The following is a 17057-nucleotide window of genomic DNA, read 5'->3' as shown; positions in this document are numbered from 1 at the left end:
CAAGAAAAAAATACTTTATAATAGGCTCTCGGCCTCACGTTTTCACTTTACTAAGTCAGCCCTGCCCTGGTGCTTTATTTATATAATTGTCTCCTTGGGCAACCTAAAGTTGCAGGCCAAGATGGTTCCCCAGATCTCAAACCTTCTGGACACCTGAAGTAGGTGGGATAGGGTGTGGCAAGGAGACGGTGGCATTATCCCTCTGGTTAATCACCAACTCGAGAAATAACTTAGACGGGGGTGGGGGGTGGTGGTGGTGGCCCACCTGTGGAATGGGGAAGAGGAATGGACCACTCTCAATTATCCTCCCACACCCTCAGCCATCAGCCCCTGGTGGCAGTCACCATCCAGCACCCCAGCTCCTACGTGCACTCCCGCCATACACAACCTTGGTTAGGAGGGGTCGAGAGGGTGCATCCCTGAGCCTCCGACCTCTGCGCGAAGGCGCAGCGAGGGTCGCCCGCGGGGTGCAACGTGTGCGGCGCGCAGGTGGCCCGCCTCGTGGAGGCAGCGGCGCGGGGCGTCGAGGGGGTGCAGGGCGTCCAGGGGCGCGGGGCGGGCCCGCTGCTCCCGCGGCGGCTGTCAGGGGCCGGCTGCTCCCCCGAAGATGCAGCGCAGCATATTTTGCACATGAGTTCAGAGGAAGAGGAAGTGTAGCCGGCGGACGCGCGGCGGCGGCGGCGGGGGCGCGTCGGGGCTGGAGCCGGAGCGCGCCAGGCTCAAGGCGCAGCGAGCGGGAGCGCGGCGGCCGCGGGCGCCGCGGAGGGACGGACGCACAGATCGCGGGAGGGACGGGCACCCGAGCGCGCCGCGCCGCCGCTTCCCGCCCCCACCCAGTGGCGCCCACGCCTTCCCCGTGCAGCCTGCTCTGTATGGCACAAACTTTCCTCCCGGGACGGAACACGCTGTCTCAGGGAGCCCGCGCCGGCGCCTTCTCCTCAGCCAGTTCCCAACGGTAGGTGGGCGCGCGGCAGGACTTGGGGTGTAGGCGGGCATAGGCCCCGCCATCTGGCCCCGCGGACCCGGACCGCGGCGGACCGGAGGAGCCCCGCGTGGCGCCTCCTTGCAGGTTGCCGGGGCTGCCACAGGGCCACCGCCCCCACCACCGCATCCCCAGCCCGGGTTGGATGGGGTCTGCGCGGATCCACGGCACGCAGCGGTCTTGGGCAACTTTTTTGGAAAAAAAAAAAAATCATCCCTGGCACGCTATGGGGAGAGGCACCTAGAGCAGTTTGGTAGGGGTCGTGGGCTCTGCAGACTCGGGGGCGCCAAAGAGGGAAGCAGAGGGGAAGCTTTGAGGCTACAGGTGGGTCTGGGACACTGCTGCAGGGGGTCCTTGGCAAAGATCAGGCAGGAGCTGGACACGGAGTGCGGGTTCAGGAGCGAGCGAGGCTGGGAGGGGGTGGGGGGTGGGGAGTGGGAGGTGGCTCCGGCTGCCCTTCTGCGTGCGCCTTGGGAGGTATGTTTGTTGCCCGCGCAGGGGTGCTGGATAGATGGGAGCCGACCTGCCGCGCTTCCAGAGGAAGCGGCGCATCACCGAGGCACAGAGACTTGGGGCGCGGGGAGTCCCTAGAGCTGAAAACGGCATCTCCCCTTTTGTAAGGGGATTTCTTTCCTCGTCCTAACCCACTTACCCAGGCTCAAGGGGAGCCAGGGTAGGTCTGGGCCATGGCGGGGTGGTGGCGGCGTACATTTCAGAAAACCGGATTGTCAGGCATGCAACACTCCTCCTCCCCGCAGACCAGGGCCTGTGCCCTTGACCCAGGATATCGCCGTCTTGGCAGTGAGAACCGCGTGGAAGCCAAAAGTGCTAGACCCAGGCGCGCTCCCTGCTGCCTTCGCGTTGCTCATGCCGTGCTGCCCTATGTGCTTGTCAGTGGTCCCCAGGGACACTGGGTGGTGGCAGTGAGTTTGTTGGGGGACTTAAAAACAAACAAAAAGCATATATATATATATATATATATATATATATATATATATATATATATATTTTTTTTTTTTTTTTTAAGTCTGGCACAAATGCCAAATTTGAGTGCCTGCCCTGGGTTTCCAGCAACAGTCCTTTCTTGTAATTGGTACAGCTGTTTTCAGATGCTGGGCGGGCAGTCATGCTAGGCGTCTTCCAGCCCCTGCCATCGTGTGTCATCTCAGGATAAGTGAGGCCCTGCCAGGAAGGAAGGCAGGCGTAATGTGAGCGACCTCTGGGCCTGTGGGTAGGGCACGCTCTGCACCCCACGTGTCCCTGGCTGCCGGGATTCCTAATTTGTATCTCTGAACAGCTGAATTCCCTACGAAGTTCAAGTGACCCCAGATGTCACCAAACCCCACAGAGGGGTTAAGCAACAAGCTGTTTGGGGCTCTTTGGTGCGTGTGTGTGTGTGCTAACCTCAGTGAAATCACTTTAACCTCAGACTGACTCTGCATCCTCTTTTGCCTACAGCGGGGTTTCTGGTCCTGAGAACTGAGACCTCATCCTCTGTATATCAAGTCGCTGCGTTGGTGTTTCTTTGTTAGTCTTTTGGCTTAATGGACAGGGGGCAAATGGAAGTGGAGTGTTGTGCAGTTAGCTAATAGATTGGTGCAGGAACTGAAAGAGAACAAATTGGGAATGAGTTCTTTTTCTCCCTCTTGAGCAGGAATTTTTGGCTTCCATTCAAATAATTGCTTTGTCTGTAGGGAAACAGGCAGAAAATCTTTGGCATGAGTGATGGGAGTTCCTGTAAAGCTACTTGTGTTCTTCCAATCTTCTTTTTTCCGCAAAATTAAAACTATGTGGGCCCATAGCTTGGTGGGCATGGGTGTCTTGCCAAATTTCTAACTTGGTGGGCTAAGGAGAAGGTATTATGGCTCTTTCCCCACCTATCTCATTTTTAAAAATATAAATAATTTGCAAGAACAGTAACCACCCAAGTACCCATACCTAAAGTGTAATTTAGCAGTACTGGCTTTATTACACATCTGTCTATCTGTTCATCCATCTATCCACCTTAAGTCCCATCCATCAGTAAGTCCCAACTTACTGTTTTATGTACTTTAAAGTAAATTATAGACATGGGCACAGGTCACTCCTAAATGTTTCAATGCACATTTTATTATTCAGAGTTCAATATATGTTTCTTAAGGTAAAATGTGAATGCATAGAGCGAAATGCACAAATCTTGAGAGTAACATTTGCATAATGTTTTGATAGATGTGTACACCTGTGTAACCCTAGTTGCTATCAAGATAGAGAATATTACCATCACCTCAGAAAGTTCCTCATCCCTGTTCCCGGTCAGTCCCTGCCCGCCTTTCAGTGGCGACCACTGCTGATTGTTTTTTACTGTTAGTTTGTTCTTGAATTCCTGTAAGTGGAGTTCTACGGTATTGTGTAAAGTTTCTTCCACATAGCATATTTTTGAGATTCATCCATGTTGCATATATCAGTGTTTGGGGTTTTTTTAAATTGCTGAATTATAGATTCCAGGATATGTCCATACCACAGTTTGTTAATATATTCCCCCGTTGATGGACACATGAGTCAGTCCCAGTTCGGGGGGGGTATTATGAGTGAAGCTGCTGTGAATATTTGTGTGCAAGTCTTTCTAGGGACATATGTTCTCATTTCTCAGGGGTAAATGCCTAGAAGTAGAATCATTAGGGCATAGAAGAGGTGTATGTGAACCTTATAAGAAGCTGCTGGGTCTTTCTCCAACGTGGTTGTACCATTTTTACAGTCCCATCAGCAAAGAATACAAGTATGAGATTCCAGATATGACAACCTGTTTTCCTATCCCAAAGTCAAGGGCATGACTTGACCAGTGTTTGGGGGCTAGAGGGGTCCAGAAATTGGGTATCGGAGACAGTCCGAAGGGTGTTGTTTTTATAGGTGGAGGAGTTGTGAGAAATCTCTGACCCTGCCAGTGAGTGAGTTTACACTTAAATTATTGCAGATGATCAGACAAATATTTTATTTGTGGAGGTCTTCAGAGAAGGGAATTCCACAGGGGACTGTACCCTTGGTTGTGAAAGAAGATTGATTGAGTGCTTTCTATATAGGGAAAAAATAACCCCCAAGCCCCACAGAATTCCACCACACTTCTGCTCAGCCACTCCTGGGGGATTTCTGACGTATTGGTCTGGTTGATGTGAACCTTGTGGAGGAGATTCCCGTTGGATTTCACCGGCTTGCGCAGCTGGCTGCTGAAAGCGGGTTGTGTTTGCTTTGTGAGGCAGATCAGATTTGGCCTTTTGAAGGCTCAGAAAACAGCTTTCCTGTTAAAGTGATTTGGCCTGTCAGTGAGAAACATGACCTGTTGACACGCTCTCATTGTCCCGGCTGAGAAAATGGCCCAGGTCCCCTCAGGTTCCCTTACCCTTTGGTTCCGCTCTGTGGACCAGCAGCCGAACCTGGCCTAGGCTGATTCAGGAAACAGGGATGGAGCCTCTCGGACTGAGTGGGACCCCAGAATGAAATATTCATATCTGGCCGAGGTGTCTCAGTGGGGTCAGAGGACAGATGGCATAGAGTCTTGAGTCGTTGCTCTGTGCCTGGGAACTGTTCTGATCTGACAGCCTAGGACAGTGCCTGCCCCAGAGTAGAGGCACCGTAAGTGTCGGTTGAAAGATTCTGGTGACTGGTGGTATCTGACTGGGTGATTGCCCGTCTAGGGTTGACCGTGAGTGCCAAGATGTCCCCAAGATGTATTTCACTAGAGGCTACTTTACCATAGCCTTGGAAACAGGTTCAGAGTGTTTCGGCCTAAGAAAACTTGCCGACTGTCCACTTCTATTTTAAATAGCACCGTTCTTATTTTATTACAGATTTCACTATTGTTACTAACAGAATCATAAGTATAGCTGCCACTTGCGGAGTGCTTACTCTTCTCCTACCACTGTTAGGCACTTCACATGCATTCTTTGAATTGAATCCTCAGGAGAGGCAAGTTACTATTCTTATCTGCACTTTAGCCTTAAGGAAACTGAAGCTTAGTGAGGTTAAGTAACTTGCCCTAAGTTCACTTTTTCATGTTTCCTAGACATAGGGAAGAGACTGACATTCTGGTTTTGCAAATGAGACTACATGTGCAAGCACAGATTTTCAAATACATCAAGTCCTGGGATAATAGACGTGTATAACCTGGATAGGCACGACTGCGCGGCAAGAGGTGACACACTGGAATTACTTTCTTCCGTCTTTTGTTCTTCTCTTAAGTTTTCTGAGTTTGGGGCAGCCAGGGCCTGTATCGAGATACTAAGTATTTTGGTGACAATTGAAGATATTGTTGGTTGACTGTGATTTTAGTTTCACTGGAGGAAAAGAAAGATGTTGCCCGCTGTTGAGTTCGAGTGTCTGTCCTGAGCGGTCCCACACCTTGGCCACCACCTACATGTGGCTACTTACATTTAAATGTAAAATGAATTAAAATGAAAGAAAATCAAATATTCAGCTCCTCGGTCCCACTAGCCACATTTCAAGTGCCCTAGAGACACATGTGGTTATTGGCCTGGGCCTTGGGCAGTGCAGAGGTGGAGTGTTTCCATCATGGCTGAAAGTCCTGTTTGCTCTGCAGTAAGCGGTTCTCTCTTCTCCTTCAGCTGAAGAATTGGCAACACACTTGGCTAAGGCTTAGGCTATTTTTCACTGACAAAGAGATACATTTAGCCAGACATTTCTTTTATGTTTACCTTTTAAAGGTTTTGCGTGCGTGTGATCTTTTCTCCCATTCACATTCAGTTTTTGACATAAATTTGAGTTTCTCTTTGCTCCTGGGCCCCCAAAGGGGCTTTCGTTATTATCATTGCATATTTTACCAGGATGCTTTCTGTGAAAAGATCGGTACAGCAGGCAAGTGATGGCCACTGCTTGAGCCCTGTTAATTCCTTGCTCTCCAAATAAGAATTCGGTTGAGCTTTTAAATATGCATTTGTGTGACTTACTCCCCACCTGGGCTGAATTCAGGAAGAAGAATCGGCTCTCAGCGGGGCCAGAACCAAAGAGCTAGAAAATCAGGTCACATTCTACGCCTGATGGCTACCTGCCAAGACTGAGATGGAGGAGACACTATTTGGGGTATCGAGGGCTTCGCTTTGGAGTTTTCCTGTGTCTGACTGCCCTTGTGTTGTGTAGGGAGTGCTGGAGGGGGCCTGGCAGCTTCTGTGTCCTGGTTGCACAGGACGAGGGGGCCGGCTGGTATGGTGCCCTAGCTTGCCCCTCTTCTGTGCTTCAAAGGAGAGGGGACTCCAGCCCTCAGGTGTCCTGGGGCACCAACACCAGCCAGTGGTGCAAAGTCCATGTCAGCTGTGTTTTGCCTAGCTTGTCTGATACTGACCAACTCTTTTTTTTTTTTTAATACTTTATTTATTTCTTAGAGAGAGGGAGAACGAGCAGGGGGAGGGGGGAGGGGCAGAGGGAGAAGCAGACATCCCGCTGAACAAGGAGCCCGATGCGGGACTTGATCCCAGGACCCTGGGATCATGACCTGAGCCAAAGGCAGATGCTTAACCAACTGAGCCACCCAGGCGCCCAGACCAGCTCTTCAGCGACTTTATGAAACTGTATTGGATGTTTCCACATTTTTTCAACCAGGAAGCAGCTGCACTTCAGTGACAACTTTCTTTGGCTTTTGTAACTATAGTGTCCCATTTTGTTGTTCTATAGGCAGACCCTGTTGATTAAGCATTTATTTCTTGCAGAGGATTATCAACTTCCACTCATGTGTACACGAGTGTGTGTGTGTGTGTGTGTGTGTGTGTGTGTTGAAATTTCTTACTTTGTATTTCACCCTGAGGAAATACTTTCTGAGGAATCCTTCAGGATTTATGGAATAGCTCCCAAATTCCTAAGTTTGAAGAAATTATTGTAATAGACCTCATCCATAAAGTTGGATAAGAAGAGAGTTGGTTAATCACAGACTCTGGTTAATGGAATGTGACCGAATCATGTATTACCAAATTTTGGAAATATAAAGTACAAGAAATTAGATTGTTCATTCAAACACTTCTGTAACTTAGGGAGGGCTTTTGGACCTTTTTCACCGTCTTGGGACACCGAATAAGCACCCTTTGCAGTGTGGTGTAGTTATGCCATAGGCAGGTCAAAAGGAATCTTTACAGTGGATGACAAGTAATGCTGGTAGTATTTCTAATAATAGTTAACATTTATACTGCTTCTTCTATGTGTCAGAGCTCTTCTAAGCCCTGTTTGGTATTAACTTATTTAATCCTCCCCCTGCCAGTGAATTTTGGAGATATCCCCATATTATAATTGGGAAACCTGAGGTTGAGTGGCTTCCTTGAGGTCACACAGTTAGGAAGTAGAGACACTGGGATTGGAACCTAGGCAGTCTGGCTCCAGAACTTGTGCACCCAACCCCTGTGCTATGCCTTTAAGAAGGTGAACCTGAGAAAGACAGGCAGATATTCCAAATATTCCAGAATTTCCATCTTTTACTGGATAATGAGTGTCTGTCCTAGTCCTGAAGGATGTTGGCTTAGTAGGTATTTATTGTGTATCTGGGGGCACCTGGGTAGCTCAGTCAGTTGAGCATCCGACTCTGGATTCAGGCTCAGGTCATGATCTCAGGGTCATGAGATCGAGGCCTGCTTTGGACTTGGTGCTCAGTGTGAAGTCTGCTTGAGACTTTCCCTCTCCTTCTGCCCCTCCCCCTGCTCGTGCGCAAGCTCTCTCTCAATAAATAAATAAATAAATAAATAAGCATCTGTTGGGGCGGGGCATTGGGATAGCTGCTTTTGGGGATGAAGAAGACATGATTGCTACCTTTGGGAAGCTGGCTGTCACATGAGCAGATGAAGCATCACTGAAAGCTCCAGAACTCTCCTTTGAGCTCAGGACTAGTCCCTGCAGCTGCCCACCCCACACTTCCACCCAATGGAGTTAACACATCTAAAATAAGCTCCCATCTTCCTCCCATAGCCATCCCCAGCTCAGAAGGGGGCCACTCCAGCCTTCCAGTTGCTCAAGTCACAAACCCTAGCCTTGTCTTGGACGCCCTTTTTTTCTCATACTCTATTTCCAAACTACCAATAAATCTCATTTTCTATGTTTAAAATAGATCCAGAACTTGATCATTGCTCATACCCCATCATCATCTAGTCTCCCCACTTCCACAGTCAGTCATGGCCAGAGTGATCATGTCTGCCCTTGGCTTGAAGCCCTCAGGGGGCTCCCATCTCAGGGTAAAGCCAGAGTCCTTGCCACCGTCTGCACAGCCCACACAACCTGCCTCCCCACGCCTCTCTGATTTCACGTGCCACCTGCAGCCACCCCCTGTCCCCAGGCGGGTCCTAGAACCTTGCACTTGCCACCACCTTGCCTGGTATACCATCCCCCTCATCCCATGGTCTCTTTAACATCACCTTCTGGGTGAGGCCTTCGCTGATCACCCCGTTTTTAAATATTGCCTTATCTTCCCCTGTGCTTGCTGTCCCTCCTCCCTGCCTTATTTTCTTTATTTCTTTAAAATTGAATTTCCTTTATTATTTTTATTTGTGTGTTGTCTATTTATCTGATCCTTCAGGGAAGGGTTGTTGCTTTTTTTTTTTTATGTCTTTTGCATCACTTTGGTATCCTCAGCATTTAGAATAGTGCTTTGCATGCAGTAAGTGCTTAATAAAGGAGAGTGTGATGGGTGATTTTATGTCAGCTTGGCTAGGCTATGGTACCCGGATTTTGTTCAAACAGGTCTAGGTGTTGCTGTGGGTTATTTTTCTTTTTTAAATGTGATTAACATTTAAATCAGGAGACTTCAAGTAAAGCACATTGTTCTCCATATGTGGGTGGGCCTCACCCAATCAGTTGAAGGACTTAAGAGAAAACACCAAGGTCTCCCAAGGAAGAAGGAATCCTGCCTCCAGACTGCCTTAGGACTCAAGATTGTAACATCAACACTTCTTAGGTCTCTGACCTGCTGGCCTGCCCTGCAGATTTCTGACTTGCCAGCTCCCACAGTCACATGAGTCAATTTCTTAAAACAAATCTGCCCTGCCTTCTCTCTGTATAGATATCTATCCACACACTATCCTATTGGTTCTGTTTCTCTGGGCAGCCCTAATACAGAGGGTCAAGATGGAAGGTAAGGAGTGTTAGGTGGGGGGTGCACTGGAGGTAAAGGAATGGTATCTGGAGAGTGTTCAGTGTGTACAAAAGTTAGCAGTGGCTTCCTACAGCCTGGCTCCAGGGTACATGAAGAGGAACAGCCAGAGACCGGGGAGGGAGGGGTTTGGGGGGAAGGTTGAGGCTAAGGACTCCAAGCTGGGCAGCATATGTTTCTTATGCTCTTTGAGCCACTTGTGTGGCACAGAATGGTTAATCTGGCATTAGCCTATACTAGGAATTAGTGGGTGAGAGGCCAGGGGAAGCCAGATTCAGGAAGGCCTTTGATGGTCTTAAGAGAGTGGATCGGCATGGAAAATGAAGTGGTGGAAGTAAAGGCCTCCACCAGCACCCAGCACCAGGCCAGCTGTCACGGTGAGAACAGTGGCAGGAGCAGGCTGAGGCCTGGTGTTTCGAGCCTGGGTGTTACGAGGACAGTGGTACTATCCACAGAACCAAGGAACACAGGAGGAAGAACAGGCCTTGACGGGCAAGGCCTTGAGTTCTGTTTGGAGCATATTCATCAGGAATTTCAGGAAATTTCTAGGTGAAGATATTGATACAGGTCCTTGGGCCTGTTTACCTGGAGTTCACCAGGCTGGGAGGGACACTGGAAGGTTTTTGCCCAGAACAGGTAAAGCAGGGCCCATGAGAGGGGATATGAGGGCTATTGGGGAGACAATAGCATTTGTGTAACTTTTTTGAGCATACTCAACAATACCACATATCGGAGGTTCCCAAACTGCATTACTAAGGCACCCCAAGATACCACAGCAAACTCATGAGGGCGGGGCAGAAGGGCTTTTTTTTTTTTTTTTTTTTACATTTCTGAGGGGAACACAGTGGTACTTGACATGGTAGACAACACAAGACCTGCCATCTTGGGGTAGTTCGCAGTACCAATGTAACACCGCCTTCCTTTTGATGATGTCATGTCTCTGTGCAGCTGCCTTTTGGGTGGTTGCTAAGAACCTAGTGGAACAGGAAATGAAGGTGGTGGTGTCCAGCATGATTCCAAGGTTTGAGAAGTTGTGCAGTGCCCAAGAGATGCGCACATCCCGTTAGTACTTGTGGTGACTCAGGAATGAAAGAAAAGGGTTTATTCTTCCAATTTTTATGTACTATTTTTTTCAAAAGGCTAATAAGTTGTTTGGACATAAATAATTATTATGTTGTTTAGACTGAACTACTTAATAAGTGGAACTGTGAGTATTGCTTTTAGCCTCCGGTGCCGTGGACAACGTACCGAGACGCTAAAGGTGCCAGGAAGTGGAAAGTCTCAAACCTCTGTCATGTATTGTTGTGGGTGTCACAGGGAGATTGTGAAAGTGTAAAAGCAAGGATAGAAGGGGGGAGAGAGGAAGGGCACAGGGGTTGCATCCAAAGTCTCATTTCTTCAAAAATATAAGATGTGAAGCAAATAAAGTAAAATGTAAGCAGTTGTTAAATCTTGGTGGTGGGTACCTAGATGCCTCATTTTTTGTCCTCATCTGTGTGTCCGAAGTGGCTTATACTGAAAATGATTTTTTTTAAAGATTTTATTGACTTATTTTAGAGAGAGAGTGAGAGAGAGAAAGTGTGAGCATGAATGGAGGGGTGGGGAACAGCGAGGCAGAGAGAGACTCTCCAGCAGTTTCCATGCTCAGCACAGAGCCCAACTCGGGGCCCAGTTTCCTGACCCCAAGATCATGACCTGACCTGAAACCAAGAAGCAGATGCTCAACCAGCTGAGCCACTCAGGTGCCCCTGTACTGAAAATGATTTTAAGAGAGACAGAAGGAGGGCTGGGAATAGAAATTTTGGGGTGCATCTGTGCTTGGGAGGACAGCATGCAGGTGGGAAGAGGGCCTCTGAAGTACAGAGGCTCAAGAGATGGGGGTGTGGAATCAAGGGGGGCAGCAGAGCCATGTTCTAGACTGGGGTTCTTAGCCCTGGCTAGGAGACTTAAGAAAGATCTGAGACTGGAGAGGGTTCAGAGTGGGGAAAACTGAGCTTGCTCCTAAATTGTTGATTTTTCACTCCTGGATGCCAGTTAGAATCACCTGGGGTTTTCAAAAATACTGATGATAAGGCCTCACCCCCAAATGCCTGGGCATCAGGACCTTTAGATAGCTCTCCAGATGATTCCAGTATGCAACCAAGGTTGAGGACCACTGCCACCGCCCAGGGTTTCTCAAACTTTGCCGTTGTTCAAACTTCAATGAATCACTTGTCATTAAAATGTAGATTCTCGTTCAGCAGGCCTGGGAGGGCCTGGGATTCTGGATTTCTCACAGGCTCCTGGGAAGTCCGGTGCTGCTGGTCTGAGGCCCACACTTGGAGCCGCAGCTTCTTCTGAAAGGGAGCTGGGTTCAGTTAAGGGTGCTTGTGATGGAGTCTGTGGGAAGGCAGGGAGGTGGTCTGGATCAGACCCCGGCTGAGATGTGGGGGTGAGGGGATAGTAAGCAAGTGTTTCCTTTTGGTAATGTAAATACCCCTCGTGTTCCTTATCTTTTGGTCTGTAACAAATTACTCCCGATCTTGGCAGCCAGAAACGACAGTAAACATTTATTATCTCACAGGGTTTCTGTGGGTTAGAAATCCAGAGGCAGCTTAGCTGGGTGACTCTGATATGGGGTGCCTCAAGAGGTTGTGGTCAAGATGCTGGATGGGCTGGGGGCCATTCTGGGGCTGACGAATCTGCTTCCACATGGGTGCTGAGCTAGCCAACAGCGTTGGGTGTTGGGTGGAGGCCTCCATTCCTGTCCTGGGACTTCTCCACAGGGTTAATAGAGTGTCCTCATACTATGGCAGCTGGCTGTCCCCAGAGTGAGGGATCCAGGAGAGAGCAAGGTCGAATCCACAATGCTGCTGTAACCCAGCCTTGGAAATCACGCTTATCATTTCTGCAGTGCCCTCCTGGCCCCGCGGGTCAGCCCTATTCACTGTGGGTTGGGACCACCCGTGAATGCTGCAGGGATAACTGAGGGTCATCTTGGAGGCTGGCTATCATACCTCTTATTGTTTTCAATGAAGAAAATAATGTATGTGCAGCTCAGAAAATTTGAAAAATCTAGAAAACCATAGAGAGAGTGTCACCCATCATCTCATGACCTGGAGGAAATGTCTGGGAACATTGTGGTCTGTCTTGCCAGATACAAAGAGAATGTGTGTGTATATATGTGTATATATATATATATATATATATATATATGTATATGTACATATATACACACACATATAAAATATATATGAAGTATATTACTATAAATTTATATAGTATATATTATATACACACTCACTTAGAAGGAGTAGCACCATACAAATAATACTGTTTCATATAGATTGTTCTTTATTCTTGGCATCGAATCAGGAATGCTTTGAACAGGTAAATTTTTCTTATCGAAGTATAGTTGGTGTAGAGTGTTATAGTAGTTTCTGGTGATTCGACAATTCTAGACATTACTCAGTGCTCCCCACAGTAAGCGTAGTGTCACCATGCAATGTTATTACAATGTTAGTGACTGTATTCTGGACTGTACTTTTCATCTCTGTGCCTTTCTTACCTTATAACTGGGAGTTTATACCTCTTAATCCCATTCACCTATTTCACCCAGTCCCTCAATGGGTAAATTTTAGTTACCCTTGGGTTTCTGTCTTAGACTATGTTTGAAGAATATCAAGATTTGATATCATTTGAATTTTCAAGTTTTCATTTACATTTCTGGGTTGAGAGAGATGTTCCTATCATGTAAAAATGTCTTAATTTGGATCATCAGTTCTTACTTTGGGTGACTGAGTGATGTAATAAACACGCTTGAGGCTTCAAATATGGGATTTGAATGCAGAAATAAAAAATGCGTTTGCCAGCTGATCCAGCATCATTGCATATAATTGCCCCATCTCTGGTTGCCTGTCATGAGCTGTTGGCAATTGTTAAAATTAGCTTTACAGTCTGCCACAGATTAGCAGCAAGTGTGGTAAATGAGGACTCACTCTTAATGAAACTAATTTGTATTTGGAAATATAACTACATTTATTGCTCCCATTATTTAAATGCATGTATCCTAGTTGATAGTAAAAATGAGCCTTTAAACTGAAGTTTTCGAAATGCAAGCTGAAAAATAATCTTTTAAGGAGGTGATCCTTTCTGAAACGGTTTTCCAGTGTCTTTTAAGCATCCTGGGAAGCATTTCAGAAACAAACCAGAAATACTTTAAAATAAAAATGTAAAGATTTCAACATTGAAAATGACACAGGACACCATGCCCCATTGCTGGTCAGCTTCTTCTGGAACCGGGTCTGTTTTCTATCACAGGGATTTTCCCTGGGTGTCCCGCGCTCTGCCCAGACTTCCAGAACAGCCTGCCCCACTGCACCACATACATCTGTTCACTGTCTTTCTCCTCCTTTCACCTCCGATCTCCTTGAGAGCAGGGCCTGGTCTTCCCATTTTTATCTTTCCTAATCGAGGGCCTGATTTAAAGCAGACCTTAATAAATGTGTGCTGAATGAATGCATGCACGTATGCACGAATTTGGAAAAGTTCCCTCTCTCGTGGAGCTGACCGTTCCTGCATGACGCCGGGCCACCGTGTCTCAAAGACCCACCTCGCGCTAGGTTTGATTTGGAAAGAACTGATTTTCCAGAAGCTCACCATCTGAGGGCTCTCTGCTTTCTGGTCATTTGCAATCTCTAACATCCTCTTCTTGCAGCCAGGGTCTCAGCCTCCCGGTGATTACCTTCTTTTCCCCCGTAATCAGCATCCAGTTCCTAATTACTTTTAGCCGATTTCTGCTAGAGAACTGTGTGTTTATTTTGGCTTTTTTCCCACTGTCTCGCCACAGGAATGGGGAACGACCTCCTCTTTTTGCTTTACCTTTGAAGAACTCTTGGAAGGTTTTTCTTGGTCCCTTGATGCTAGACAGACGCATACACATGGGTTCAGGGATGTATTCTGGGAAGACCGTGGTAGAAACAAAGGAAAAAAAATCCTCCTGTATGACTGTCAGCTAATCAAAGCTGATCCAGGGATTCACTCACACATAAAGTGAGTAACTTGATTTACACTAGGTGTCAATGTGGGGTGACTGTAGGAATCTGAAAGGGCAGAGCTGTGGGAGTTGGATAGACTATAGATAAAGCACCGGGAGAATCTCATCCCACACAAGTGATTTTTAGCGTATGTCCTTTACAGGAACAGACAACAACGAAAGGAGAATTAGCCATGAATAGCGCCGCTCTCATGATTCTACCCAGGATGCTGACGCTCCAGAGGGGGCAGGAGGTAGAGCTGCTAATCGGTCCGGCTCTCGCAGGGTCTCACCCTCTGCCATGCCTCTCCTGCGGTCAGCATGTGGCCACCCTAAATGTGGAAAGAGAAGCATCACTCGTTAGCAGGACCCTTGCGCTTACTACACCACCCAGCCATCCCACACGTAGGTGCTACCCTAGAGAAATGAAAACTTCTGTCCTCATAAAAACCTCTGTGTGAATGTTTATAGCCATTTTATTCATAATCAACTGGAAACAGCCCAAGTGCCCTTCAGAGGGTGAATGGCTAGACCCGGGCCCGGAAATGCAGGCAGTCTTGACTGGTGTTCTCCTGAAGAGGCAGCAGGACATGGTTATTTTGAACAAACTTGTGAATGAGTTACATATTGCATGATGAATCACCCCAAAACTTAGAGGCTTAAAACAGAAACAATGGTGTATTTTGCTCAGGATTTGCAGTTTTGGCAGGGTTTGGTGGAAACAGCTTGTCTCTACCTCACATGGTATCAGTGTCTTGACTGAGGCAGAGGCTCAGTTTCCAAGATGGCTCACCGGCAAGATGGCTGGCAAGTTGGTGCTGGCTGTTCATTCCTCTCCACATGGGCCTCCCTTTGGGGCTTCTTGGGCTTCCTCATGGCATGGTGGCTGGGATCCAAGAACAGGCATCCCAAAGATTAAGAAGTAGGTGCTCCCAGTTTCGTAAGGCCCAGGTCCAGAAGCTGCCACTGTGTCATTCCACCATATTGTATTGTTCGCGTAACCATGGAACCCAGATTCAGGGGAGGTGACGTAGACCCCACCTGCAATGGCAGGAGTATCAAAGGATTTGGGGGCCATATTTCAAGACCTTTATCTTTACCATTTACCTTGTGTCCTACTGGAGAACTTAACTCCTGAGAGAGATGTGCTTCCACTGAGACAGACACTCCTTGAGTGTCTGAGGGAATGTACACCAAATGTCTGCATCGGGCAAAGCCATGCCTCTACTCTTCCCTCTGCCTACCACCTGTCACTGCCCTCAAAGGCCCATACCCATCCCTTGCCCCAAGCTCCTTGTGGGATTCTAGCATGAGCCATGGGAACCCCACATAGTAAACAGCAATATTAGGCACTGTTCTATCTTACTTCCCCCCCTTTTGTAAGCTAGATCTTTCTTGTTTGAGGAGTAGGGACTGTAATATGTATTTTTAGAATGATATGAAAATCTTTACTATTTTGACAGGGGTGGGGGTTGGTAGAAAAATGCAAGAAGGAACTAAAAGGAACACAGGCGTGCAGGGAGTGAATAAGGTAGGGCCTCAATACAAAAGGGTAAGAGGAACAAATTCACGCTGAGGTTTTATTGGCTCACAGCTGCTTCATATGTCTGCCTTCCCAGAGAGAGAGTCGTGCTATAAAAGCAGTTGCTTAACCAGGGTTGCGTGTATTCCAAAGAAATGAATCTCTAAGTTTGAGACCTTGAGGAGTCTCTGATAGTATAGTTTTGCTGTTGGCTGGTAGTGTTTATCTTTTCTGTGTCAGATCACATGCATGGTTTACCTAGAACCTTGTCATGTCCTGTGAGATAAGCACAGTGCCCTTAGGGGTGAACTTGGGCAGAGACCTCAAGTTTGGGACAATCTGACAAACGTTAAACTCCAAGTTGTAATTTGGAAGAATTTTTCTCATGTGTCTTGGCACGCCATCCCCCACCTCCTTCCACCTCCTTAATTTTTTCTGAGTCTTTTGGCTCATCCTGATAATCCTCTCCTCTTTTTTCTCGATTGTCAGGGAACCCGTCCTTTATAGAAGATATTACATCATACTAAAGTGTTAGTGTCTACCATAAGCTTTGCTCGTTGCCCTTCCCTTAAAGATATTTGTGGTTTCAGAGGAGATCCTGAGAGAGAGAGCGATTGTGATTTCAAAGGAACGAATCTCTGATGCTAGAATTTACCTACTAGGATAACAAGAAGGGGAGGATTTTTGAGGGGGAGGTTTCTCTTTTTGAGGGCCCCAAACACTTAGTCTTTCTTAGGGAGGTAGGTGTGTTAGTGACTTACTTGGTGAGCCTCTGGGTTATTTCCAGTTCTGTTCTGGTGGTAACAGTGTTCATCTTGCCAGGTCACCTGTTCCCCAGTACACGGGAGCCTTCCTGCCCACTTCTCTTCTGCTTAGCCTCAGCAGATGCCACTCAGCTTGCTTTTTAGTAGTTAAATATGCAGCTTCTGTATATATCAGCCCTTCTATCTGCAGAACTACAGAGTATTTTACAAGTAATCAGTTCATGCAGATTGCACATAAATCATGTCTGCCCCGGCCCTTTGGACACTAATGTTCCCTTATTAAGGCATAAGTAAGCCTTCCTGTTCTCATCCATCCTTCCAGACTTTTTTTAATTACTGAAAAGGATAGCCTGGTTGTCACGACACCGCCCTCTTCCACTCCCCCCCCCCACCCCACGTACTGCTTTTTTGAGGTTCGTTTTGTTTTTCTGGAGCTTGCCAGTTTGCCTTAGGAAGCTGGGTACCTTGTGAATGGATTAAGCAAAAGGAAATTCTTATCTCTAAAAGGAAGCGGTCACCACGTTTCTGTTTGTGATATTCTTGGCCAGTTCATATTTTTGTGAAATATGGTCTGATGGCAGCTCTGGTACCCCAGAGAAGGGGGAAGTATTGGTCATGCTCTGTGCACAAAAGGAAAATATCTTCTGCTGAAGTCTGGGGAATGG

The 17057-nt window shown here is 47.4% G+C and overlaps 1 protein-coding gene across 2 annotated transcripts in view; it reads left to right on the top strand.

Annotated features, from left to right (window-relative positions):
• The window catches only part of RFTN1 (raftlin, lipid raft linker 1), a 192714-nt gene that overhangs the window by 1255 nt on the left and 174402 nt on the right, over positions 1-17057 (top strand). The window contains exon 1 of one of the 2 annotated variants that reach the window (XM_040636842.1): positions 726-955. The exons of the other annotated variant lie outside the window; for it this stretch is intronic. The gene's annotated coding sequence lies outside the window, so the exon portion shown is untranslated. Of the gene's footprint in view, positions 1-725; positions 956-17057 lie in introns of those variants that run through there. 2 annotated transcript variants of the gene reach the window in all.

This window comes from Ursus maritimus, unplaced genomic scaffold (assembly GCF_017311325.1).
Source record: "Ursus maritimus isolate PB19 unplaced genomic scaffold, ASM1731132v1 scaffold_20, whole genome shotgun sequence".
Classification (NCBI taxonomy): Eukaryota; Metazoa; Chordata; class Mammalia; order Carnivora; family Ursidae; genus Ursus; species Ursus maritimus.
The sequence above is the reverse complement of the archived record's forward strand: the minus strand, read 5'-3'. Positions and strand labels throughout refer to the sequence as shown.